Genomic DNA, 12,187 nt, shown 5'->3' with positions numbered 1-12,187 from the left:
ACTGCATTTGGCCCATGGACTGCGAGTTGCTGCAGAACTGCGTGAGATGTATCTCCACCCGGCGATGGAAGCCCTCTGTCTGTTTCAGCTTGAGTATCAAAGAGAAGCCAAGTTCTGCCACTCCAGAGACCAAATCACTTGTTTAGTCCCCCCCCACTATCCCCAGACAAATTGTAGTGCTAGTGAGGCTGTGGGATCTTTGCAGATGTCGCACTGTCCTGGACTTCATTTACTGGCCCTGGCTTGGCCCTCTTTAACTTCTGTAAGTGTCCTACGCCCTCCACCTTCTCTTCCTGAACATCATTTCCCACTCCCTTTCTTCCGGCCGTCTACCTTAATAGACAAAGTCTCTAGTGCAGAGCCACAGTCCGCTGGCTTGCGTACTGCCTGGGGGAGTTTAACTTCGGCCTGTAACTTCCTAATGCAGAGACTTCAGAACGCTGATTTCTCTGTGTGATAAAGGAGGGACTGCCTTGGATTTGGGGTGAAGGGTGGGAGGTGGGTGGGCGGGAAAATAAGTTTTTTTTTTTTTTTTTTGTGAGCAGGGACCAAGTTGCTACCATTAGCCACTTTCCTCTAAGGAAACAGTCCTGTGGTCTGAGTCTTTGTACTTATGTGAGTCACGTCTCGTGCTACGTCCTGGACACTGTTTCTAACACATACCACTATCATTCTGTGAAACAGACACAATAAATTATGTTGTATTTATGTGTTGGGTGCTGGTTGCTAACAGCTTCTCCCTGTTAGAAGTTCTTTGTACAGACTACCAAAAAAAAAAAAGTGTTGTATCAAGAAATAATCTTGAAATGTTACCAGAGTGAGCACAGTGTAGGTGGGTAGGGTGGCTGCTGTTTTCTAGAGCTTCTAAAAAGCATCACTTGGCCCCTGTTACTATCTGAGCACCTCGCCCTTATTAATGTATTTGCCCTCCCTGCCAGGGAGGCAGCGCGATCATCCCTGTTATACAGATGGGCAACTGAGACTAAGTGACTTGCCCAAGATCACACAAGGAATTATGGGTTGGAGGAAGGAATCGAACACAGGTCTTGAAAGTACTAGCCTAATGCCCTAACCACTGGGCCATCCTTCCTCTGGTCTAATAGTCCTGGGAAAATGGGTGGCCCAAACAGCTACTTAGGACTGCATTATCAACCTGCCAGGAGTCTGAGGGGCTGCACCCAACTTATGCAGATATATTTCCTATTTTGGCAGGGGCGGGGAGCGCCTGGCCATTTAAAACTTGCTTGTGCTTCTGTCTCCCTAGTTCATGGGCTCTCAAACGGGAGGGCATGAACAAGTGTCAGTGCATCACACCACATTTCATAGGGGGTGTGGGGGTTGGCTCCCAATACTCCTTTCTGTCATACAATGGGGGGGGTGTCACTGAGTGGAACAGACTGAGCTACTGGTGTGGATGGATGACTAGAGACCCCCACAGTTCAGCATTATGGTCCTGCAGCAGTCAAAGGAAAACGAGTAAATACAGCTCAGACTGGCCCTTGGACTGTACCTAGCTCCTTCACCCACCCAGTCCCAGCTTCAGGTCTCTGGGGCCTGGCTTTTCAGAGGTGCTGAAGACCCACACCTTCAATGAGTCAGTCGGAGCTGTGAAAAATCAGGGATTTGATCCTACAGGGGCCTCAGCACCTTTATCAACTTCTGTGGGAGTTGGCCCTCGAGCGCACCTCTTCAGTATTTAGTCTATTGGAGAGGGGATCTCAGAGAACCATCCGCTATGTGCTAGAGGACAAGGGCTTCCTTTGTCACAGGGATATAATCAAATCCTTGCTCGTCTAAGACAACGTCTATCTACCAGTCAAACCAGTTGGAAATAGAAATTTGGTTGTAAATAGAGGTTGCCCTGCTCGTGCACAGGGGGAAATGGTGCAGTACTGCTCTTAAAACGGAACTGGATGTTCTGCCAGAGTGCACAAGTGAAGTCTCTACACAGCCTTCTACGCGGGTCACTCTAGGCATGTGTGAGTTTGAAAACTCCCAAAACTGAGTTAATGTCTTGCATGAAGTTCTGGCTGATTGTGCCTGTGAGTTGCCTCTAGAGGGTGCTGCTTTCCCGCAGTATTGTAACAGATGAGATCTAGCTTGTGTATGTGGCCTAGGCCAGTGGTTTTCAAACTTTTTTTCTGCTTAGGGTGACCAGATGCCCCGATTTTATAGGGACAGTCCTGATTTTGGGGTCTTTCTCTTATATAGGCTCCTATTACCCCCCACCCCACCCCACCCCTGTCCAGATTTTTCACATTTGCTGTCTGGTCATCCTATTTCTGGCGACGCAGTTGAAGAAAATTATTGATGCCCGTGACCTAGTGGAGCTGGGGATGAGGGGCTTGGAGTGTGGGAGGGGATCAGGGCTGGGGTGTGGGGGTGAGGGCTGTGGGGCCAGAAATAAGGGGTTCAGGGTGTCGGAGGGGGCTCTGGGCTGGGGCAGGGGGTTGGGGTGTGGGAGGGGGGTTGGGGCTCTGGGTTGGGGCCAGGGATGAGGGGTTTGGGGCACGAGGTTGGGGCTTATCTCGGGTGGCTCCCGGTCAGCAGTGCAGTGGGGTTGCTAAGCCAGGCTTCCTGCCTGTCCTGGCACCGCGGACCATGCTGCACCCCAGAAGCAGACAGCAGGAGGTCCGGCTCCTAGGTGGAGGTGCACAAGCAGCTCCATGTGGCTTTTGCCCACAGGCACCACCCCCCAGCTCCCATTGGCTGGTTCCTGGCCAATGGGAGTGCGGAGCTGGTGCTTGTGGCAGGGGCAGCGTGTGGAGCTCCGTGGCCTCCTCACCATGGAGCCGGACCTGCTGCTGGCCGCTTCCGGGGCACAGCGCAGTGTCAGAACGGGTAGGGACTAGCCTGCCTTAGCCAGGCAGCATCGCCAACGGGACTTTTAACAGCCCGGTCGGCGGTGCTGACCAGAGCCGGTGTGACCCACTGCCTTCTATTCCGCGACCCAGTAGTTGGTCATGACCCGCAATTTGAAAGCCACTGCTCTAGTCTCGCCAAGCAACCCTACAATAACACACCAGCATGCATGACCTGACCAACCCTACAATCACACACCAGCTTGCACCACTCTAGTCTCACCAAGCAACCCCACACACACGACCAACCCCAACCCCGGGGGAATTCGCTCAGTGCCGGGGCAGCATTGAACTGGCAGGGGCATCCCTAACCACTCACTCACCATCACTGCCCCAGCATCTGGGCAGGGCTGGGGCAGGGGCGGCAGGGCAGATAGCCAGAATGCTTTGTCCTCAGGTTGCTCCCTAGCCCATAGGCAGTCTGGGGGAGGCTGCTGAAATTTGTGTTGGTGGCTGGTCCAGCCCCAGGCGTCTGGGAGGTGCAAAGGTGACACACGCTCCTCACCTCTCAGGAAGTGCAACCCAGAGCCACGCCAAATACGAGGCGTCAATCTGGGCCGTGTTTGCCTCTTGCCTGGCTGACACAAACGAGGCTACAGCCCGGCCTGGTCTCTGTTACGCCCCCGTCCAGACAAGCCTAGAAGCACGGACAGCCCTGGAGTTACTACAGCTCCACAGAGTCTGCCTGAGAACAGTGTTGATACTCCTCGGTCCTGGGAGGCTGGGAACATCACGCTCGGCCGGACGGTGTGCTGAGGGACAGCAGGACAGACACGAGCCGATGGTATTGACGTTCTGGGCTAATGGCCCAACAGGGTTTTGATTTTCTTTCCCGGGTCGCAGGAGAGAGAAATAAATCTACCCAGAGAGAAACAAACCCGGCAGCTACTGTAGAAGCCCTAAGGTTGGACAAAACAACAAACTGGCCAGGGCATGACCCTGCTGACTCCTCCGCCGTCGCCCCCCAGCTCTGCGGGCAGATCCCTGACAAGCCCTGATTAGCCTCTGATCACTCACCACTTTGTTCCCGGTGTCACGTAGCAAACACTGAAATATCAGCGGTGCTGGCGCTGGATCTCTGGCATTCGGCTTCCGCAGTGGACAGACAGAGAGCCCCTGCGTTCCTAGCCAGACGAGTAAGCGGGCTGGAGCTGTGAGCTGATGGGCTAACCAGCAGTAGCTGGTCACATCCCTCCCGTGGCTGTGTAGAAGGGCTTGACGGAGAGGAAGCTGGTTAGGGTTCTAGCGAGGGCTTTGAGAGACTCAGGTTCAGTCCCCTGTTCTGCCACGGACTCCCTGTGAGACACTTAGGTGCAGAGCCTCAAAGGGATTTAGGTGCCTAGCTCCATTCATGCCAATGGGAGTTAGGTGCCTACATCCCTTTGAGAACTTGGGGCTTAGCTTCTCTGTGCCTCAGTTCCCCATCTGTGAAATAGCCCTGCCCTGTGCTCAGACCCTACAGCAAGGGGGGGCGCAGATACATCCCTAGCATAGAACAGATGATGGATTTATAACCAGCGTCACTCTCTTGCTTACTCTGGTGGTGCATGATCGGTCCTAAATGCCCTGGGCCAGGAGTCAATTTGCAGCAGGCTTTTCCTGGGTTAAGCAAGAGGAAAAAATACCAGGGACCCCACTTGCTACCGTGATGTTGATTATTTGTATTACCATGATGCCAAAAGCCCACAGCCAAGCTTGGGGCTCCATGGTGCTAATATGTCATGGCACGTACAGCACCTAGCGCCCTGGGGGACTCAACCTCGGATGGGGCTCGGCCCCACTGGAATACAAGCAGTAATAATAATCAGACCCCAAATGTATCCTCCAAGGCAGCACCCCCAGAGGATGCATCTATCCATCCCCACACACTATCTATCTAACTATCTATCCCTGTACACATCCCTCAGTCTATCCATCCCCATACACCTATACCTAGCTCTCTACCAAAGAATTTAGAACCCCAAATTTCCAACTCAAGAGCCTTAATTCCACTTGCAAACTATCTGCAAGGTGTGCAAAGGTGTGCCCTGTATGTGGGGATGGGGAATCAACGAGGCATTTGGGGGAGTAAGCAGGGTGATAGTGGGCATAATCATTCATGACCAACCAGGAAAGGGTGGGCAATTAATGACTGCAGCCCCCCCATCCCTGCCAACATAATAGCAGAGGGCTCCAAAGTGAGTCACTTTTCACCCTTTTTGTTTGATCACTGAGATAAAATATAACAGAGTCTCTCTCCCAAGCGCAGCCTTCACCCCGCCCCGTGCTGCCCCAGGACAGTGCTAATTGCCAGGCAGAGGCAGCCTGGTGACACAGGGTCTTTCTGTGCATGCGTCAGGGGTTCACTCTGCTGAGCTGCTCCCCCCGGTGTGGCTCCAAACCCAAGCAGCCCATTTGCTGTGGCCTGCATGGGGCGGTTCTGATCGCAATGACACCAGTGCAAATGAGTTGTTGGCTCGGCTGAAGTCACTGGGTCGCACTAGGGCCAAAGCAGAGCCCCCCCCCCCCCCCGGGTCCCCCAGGGCATGAGTCCAAAGGACGGGCAGGGGTGGCTCGGACGGAGGACCACAGCCCTCCTGGTTTCATTCTTGGCATTAAACATGGCTGGGGAGATGGGGGAAGTGACCCATTGCAGCGAGGACAGGAAAGTGCATGGAGGAGGCTACAGCCTCCGCTCACCCACAGGGGCACAGGGATCCCCCCCCCAACACACACACAGCTGCATGCCCTGCCAGTATTGTGTGGTGCTGAGCCAGGGTGGGGCAGGTTGCTCCCGCTAGGAGGGAGGGGAACTGTTGCGGGCACCAGAAGCACATGCTGAGCACAGGGCTTGCTTAGGCATGTCCCACACGTCTGGGCTGGGGCCGCACAGATCCTTGTCTCCCTGGGAGAGGGAGGTCAGGGGAGAGGGCAGAGGTGGAAGGGGAAGCAACAATAAACAAAGGTCACGGCGCCAGGCGAGGAGAAAGGTCCACAAAGGAAGGGGGGCGGTTAGAGAGGTGCCCAAGCTAAGCTCAGCTAGCTGGATCCTCAGGAGAAAGGCTTTAGCAGGGAGAGGGGAGCAGAAATCTCCTGCTCCCAGCTGGCTTCGTTCGAGTCCTGCAGCATCCAAGGATCCCCTAGCGCTTTACAGCTCCCAGCACTGAAATGCAGCCACCTCTAGGGCAGAGCGCACAAGCCGCGCAGCAACACCCTCCCGTGTTTTGGTTCACAAGGGCACGATGCGCCGGCTGCCTATTCCAGGAGCGTCCCATTACCAAGGGGGGACGTGGATGGGAAAGTCGCCCTGCTTCTTGGGATAACAACACGCAACTGCAGAGACCCCAAGCCACACTCGGTGGGGGTAGAGGCTTCCTCTGCCCCGTACAGATCCCTCTGTCTATCCATCCCCAGACACATCTATCTATCTATCTATCTATCTATCTATCTATCTATCTATCTATCTATCCCCATACACCATCTATCTATCTATCTATCTATCTATCCCCATCCACCCCATCTATCTATCTATCTATCTATCTATCTATCCCCATACAGCCCCTCTATCTATCTATCTATCTATCTATCTATCTATCTATCTATCTATCTATCTATCTATCTATCCCCATCCACCCTATCTATCTATCTATCTATCTATCTATCTATCTATCTATCTATCTATCTATCTATCCCCATACACCATCTATCTATCTATCTATCTATCTATCTATCTATCTATCTATCTATCTATCTATCTATCTATCCCCATCCACCCCATCTATCTATCTATCTATCTATCTATCTATCTATCTATCTATCTATCTATCTATCTATCTATCTATCTATCTATCCCCATACAGCCCCTCTATCTATCTATCTATCTATCTATCCCCATCCACCCCCTCTATCTATCTATCCCCATCCACCCCCTCTATCTATCTATCTATCTATCTATCTATCTATCTATCTATCTATCTATCCCTGTACTCCAGGAAGCTCCCCTCGGGCCCGGGTAGAAACCCCAGGAGTTATTTTTGGCCAGAACAGCAGTAACGCACCATCCCCAGCTGCAGACTCCCCCCTCCCCACATGGTGTAGGATTGCTGGGGGCTGGCGGGGGGCAGGTGACAGAGTCCTGGGGAGCCCTGAGGGGCCCTAAGTCTCTGTTCTGCTTCACAGAGATCCCCCCTGCTCCCCGCAATGACAGAATGAGGCGGATGAAACACAAGGCAACCTCTAGCTCCCTAGGAGGGGACCCCGCACAGCAGAAGCACGTGCCCCATGGCTGCAGCCCCCCCTGTATAACAGATCGAGCGTCTGTGTCTGCGAAACAGCTTGGATTTGAAGATACCCCATAATCATCTTGTTACAGCTTTGTTGCAGTGTAGTGGTTATAACAGATGGGGCTGGGAGGGTGTGTGGGCAGTGGAATCAGGAGTCACCAGGGCCGGCTCCAGCGTTTTTGCCACCCCAAGCGGCGGGCGGGGGGGGGGGGGGAGGGAAAGCCGTGATCAGCGGCACTTCGGCGGCAGCTCTACCGCCGCCGCTTCATTCTTCGGCGGCAATTCGGCGGCCGGTCCTTCCCTCCGCGAGGGACTGAGGGACCCGCCGCCGAAGAGCCGGACGTGCCGCCCCCTTCCATGGGCCACCCCAAGCACCTGCTTGCTGCGCCGGTGCCTGGAGCCAGCCCTGGGCAGGACTCCTGGGTTCTTTGCCCAGCTCTGGGAGGGTGTGGGGTCTAGTGGTTGGAGTGGGGGGGATTGGGAGGCAGGACTCCTGGGTTCTTTGCCCAGCTCTGGGAGGGTGTGGGGTCTAGTGGTTAAAGCAGGGGGGACCGGTAGGCAGGACTCCTGGGTTCTTTGCCCAGCTCTGGGAGGGTGTGGGGTCTAATGGTTAGAGCAGGTGGGACCGGGAGGCAGGACTCCTGGGTTCTTTGCCCAGCTCTGGGAGGGTGTGGGGTCTAGTGGTTAGAGCAGGTGGGACCGGGAGGCAGGACTCCTGGGTTCTTTGCCCAGCTCTGGGAGGGTGTGGGGTCTAATGGTTAGAGCAGGTGGGACCGGGAGGCAGGACTCCTGGGTTCTTTGCCCAGCTCTGGGAGGGTGTGGGGTCTAGTGGTTAGAGCAGGTGGGACCGGGAGGCAGGACTCCTGGATTCAGCGCCAGCTCAGTCATTAGCTCATTGTGTCACCTTGGACAAGTCACTTCTCTGCCTGTGTACAAAGGGGCTGGTGCCTCTCCCTCCCTCCCGAAGTGCTTTGCAGCGTGACAAACAGATTGGGTGTGACCCGTCTGTGCAGTGCCAGCTCTGACTACTGGGTGTCCAGGCACAGTCACTCGCCTTTCGCCGAGGGAGGCTGGGTTGGGCTCTCCCGAGTGGCTATGACGCTGCGCCTAGAGGGGCCAGTGGAGCCCCCCCAGGGCTGGGCATGCTGCCTCTGGAGCGAAATTGAGCCTGAGGTGGTAGTGTGAGGTGCCACCCCCCCACTGTCCTCGTGCGTCCACTGCGATGCGCATCCCCCAGCCTCTCATCAGCCTGCTGGGAAGGGGTCGCCCAGAGCCCTGAGGACCGTGCACCTCCTGGGTAATCCAGCCTCAATGGGTGGGAGTAACTTTCCTTCCTGGGGGGGTGGGTTTGCTCCAGTCTGACCCAGGGGCCTTCAGTTTTAGGCAGCAGCTGGTGGGCCCCTTTTCAAAGCTGCTTCTGCAGCATTTTGGTCAGTGACTCCCGAAGGCAGCCAGGCCCCGAGGCTCCTAACTCCCATTGGTTTCAAGTTCAGCCCTTTGTGGAGCTGGGCCTCAGCCACTATGGGCATCGGGAGCCGTGGCAGCCATCTGGGGCCACGGGAAAGATACTGCTTTGAGGCCCCTGCCCTGAGGAAGAGAAGAGTCCACGTCCGTGTGCGCTGGCTGCACCAAGGCGCTGGGGCGTGGGGACAGGGGCGTTTCGGGGGAAAGGAAGGCGACTCCGATTAGTAATAGGGCCGGCCGGCCAAAAAACAAGAATTCTGCGTTGCAAAAAATAATAATAATACAAAAAATCAAGGTTTTGATATTTGTTTCCATTCCAACTGGGAAAGAAAGCCAAACCTCCTGAAACAGCCCCTGAAATAGCCTAGCGTCTAGGGTTAGGTCACTCACCTGGAGACGGGCAGGGCTTAACACTGTCTGAAAAAAGTGAGGGCCCGTCTATCATAATCTGGGGGGAGCAGCAGCTTTGGTAAGCCAGTGCTTAAAGTGCAGGCCCGCTTGTTTCTAGGGCCAGGTCTGCAGCTCCTCACGCTTTAACCACCGGACATGAGAGACCCAGGTTCAAGTCTATGGCAAATCAGGGACTTGATCCTGCGTCTTCCACGTTGTAAGTGAGAGTCCTAATGATCGGGCTGCTGCCGGCACAGAGGGCCTGAGGGGGCAACAGCGGGGTTCGTTGCCCGGTGTGCTTCGCGCCAATGAACACACCAGGGTGGAGAAGCAGACAAAGTTTATTCAAGAGCTCTGAATAGGCACTAGGAGACCAGCATGTCTCAAATCAAGCGCGCTGATACAAGCAGTTTTTCCCTTTTTATTCTTTTCTTTCTCCCCCCCTTCCCTACCTCCCCCTTTTCCTCCCTCTGTAGCAGTTACATTAAACGACCTTGGCTGTGTAGCTTGTTCGCAATGTTCCCTTCTGCAAGTTATCTTGTCCTTTAGCTAGAAGCATGTAGCTTCCCCTTATCACTACCGCTTTCCAGCTGCTGGCCTGTGAGGTTAGTAAAGTTTAACATGGAGGGGCTTTGGTTCACTTTGACCTAGAGCGGGGGGGCTTCATCGACTCTCGTGGTCTTCCACCCCCCCGAGTTACCTAGGGTGATGCCTAGTGACACCAACAAGGCTATTGCAAATCAGCGTTTTCTGATGAAAAAATCCCAAAGTTCCCGACTAGTGCTAATTGGTAATGATGTTGTAACACACTAGCGACCACTTAGCAATGCATGGTTGTCACTACGCTGCACACTATAGTTGCCTGGAACTTCAAGGCAACAGCAAAGACACCCTCCTTGTCCAAAAGCCCAGTCCCTGATCCCTGGTGCTAAAGGAGAATCTCCATTAGCAGTATAGGGCATATGACACACAGTCAGGACTCTTAGGTTCCAATCCTGTGCATGACCTCGGGAACTCTTCACCGCTCATGGCCTCGGTTTCCCTCTTGGTAGAACAGGGCTATTGATCTTTCAGCTCTGAGGATTTGATTGACAAAGTAGACCTGTTGTTCAGACTATTGTTGCCGGGTCTACTGGTGGTGGGAGGGATAATTGAGACAACTGGACAAACCCCTTTTCCTAGGAAAACGCCTGGGGACCTTTAATGTCCGGACAGTGGGAGCATTTCCAGTTGGCAGCGACTGAGCCTTTCATTTCTGTTAATCTTGGGGCCTGTCCCCTCCCCAGAAACCTACCCCATGAGCTAAAGAACTTGATTGTGATACCCCCGTGCAGCAAGGAGTCACAAGCGCGTGCTGCAGAATGCACGGCGCACACAATAGGAGTCATTGCTCAGAACAGGTGCCTACACGACCTGGGTAATTATCCCCAGTGCTACCTGAATAGCGGCACTTGTCCAACGGCGAGCCAGGGCGTCACGCTGACGTTGCTGGGAGAAGCTTCTCTGGCGTGCTTCCCCACGGCTCGGAGAACCAGTTGCCCCACTGGGTTGCCAGCGTTCAGCAGTGCGCCGATGAGCTTGTTAATCATCAAATTTAAAACAGCTGCTGCCCTCTGACCCTGCCTAGGTTTGAACCGCACAGCAGCAGCCGGGCTCCAGCCATCGCACACCCCACCCAGCTTCCTGGGCCGGGAGGTCAGTGTGATTAATAGCGGCCCTGCCAGCCAGTGCAGCCCGGGCGGGATGCACCTACCGGCGTCAGCAGCTCTCCTCCGAAACTGACTGAAGGCCTGGGGATAGCGAGAGCGGCCCCTCGGACTCTCCTGTCTGAGGATGGAGCCGGGGCTCATTTCTCATAGGAGGCTCCGTTACCCTGGGGCTTCCCCCACCGTAGCCACCCAGCTCAGCTTTTGTAGGGGGAGGGGGCAAAACAAGGTTATTCTTGGCGGACCAGCAACCCTCTCAGTCCCAGTGGATCTGGGCCTCAGTGCTTCCTCCCCCCATCAAATCCCTTTCAGTTTGGCCCACCCCCCTTCTTTCTTGCACAGGGGACTCGGGCAGCAGCCAGGCCTCGGGGTCCTCTATCAGATTTCCCAGGAATCGAGGGCTCGCAGAGATCCGGTGTTCTACCACGTTGTTCACACAAGCCCCGTGACCTCCTGGCCCTGCTGGGTTAGAACGAAAGCCAAGCCCTGTTGAGCAAACGTGTTTGCAGAGTCAGGAATCTTCCCTCCTGCTTCTCAGCGGCCTGCAGCAAGGGGGAAACCCGAGCCCAGCCTGCGCAAGGCTCGGTACCTGTTGCATCCTGCACGTACAAGGGCTGATGAAAGCTCAGCAGGCACTTGCCCTGATGAGTCAGCAGCGAGACAGATAACAGGAAGATGGGTGGAATGTGGACAGCGGGGCCAGGGGAGGAGGGAGAGAGAAAACGAGGGGTCGGAGCGGATCAGCTTTCACGTTTCCCAGAACTTAGCTCTTCCTGGCTGGGGCAGCTGCCTCTTGGTTCAAATGCAACCGCTTGGGTTTGGAAAATGAGGGGGAGCTCCTGCGTGGGAAGTTTTGTGCTGCACGGCCCCAAGAGAGTGAGGCACAGGCTGCTCCAGGAGGGTAACACGGGATCTTTGCCCTGCAGTGCAAGAGACCTGGCTTTGATTCACCGCGGGGGCCCTTTCCTGGGCTACTAGAACCGCAGAGTGCTGGAGAGGAGCCAGAGGCGACTCTAGCTTTTTTGCCGCCCCCAGCACGGCAGGCAGGCTGCCTTCGGCGGCTTGCCTGCGGGAAGTCCGCCGGTCCCGTGGCTTCGGCGTACCCGCCGCCGAATTGCCGCCGAATCCGCGGGACCGGCAGACCTCCCGCAGGCATGCCGCCGAAGGCTGCCTGACTGCTGCCCTCGCAGTGACCGGCACCCCCCCCCCCCCCCCCCAGTGGCTTGCCGTCCCAGGCACATGCTTGGAGCGCTGGTGCCTGGAGCCGCCGCTGAGAGGAACTGTGCTCAGAGCGGGGGTGTAATCTCCAGCTCCTGGCACCCACACCCCCTAACTCTGACCCAGCCCCTTGGACTCCCTGCCCCATGCACATGCCTTGGAGTGCAGGCAGGAATGTGCTTGGGCCAGCCATGGCGACCTGGCTATTTTCAGCTCAGAGAGCTCATGCTAGGATAGCGCCTCAGACTGGAAATGACACCTGCAGCGTCAGGGTGCGTCAACCCTG

The sequence above is a fragment of the Emys orbicularis genome, chromosome 24 (genome assembly GCF_028017835.1).
Source record: "Emys orbicularis isolate rEmyOrb1 chromosome 24, rEmyOrb1.hap1, whole genome shotgun sequence".
In the NCBI taxonomy this organism is placed as follows: Eukaryota; Metazoa; Chordata; order Testudines; family Emydidae; genus Emys; species Emys orbicularis.
The sequence above is the reverse complement of the archived record's forward strand: the minus strand, read 5'-3'. Positions refer to the sequence as shown.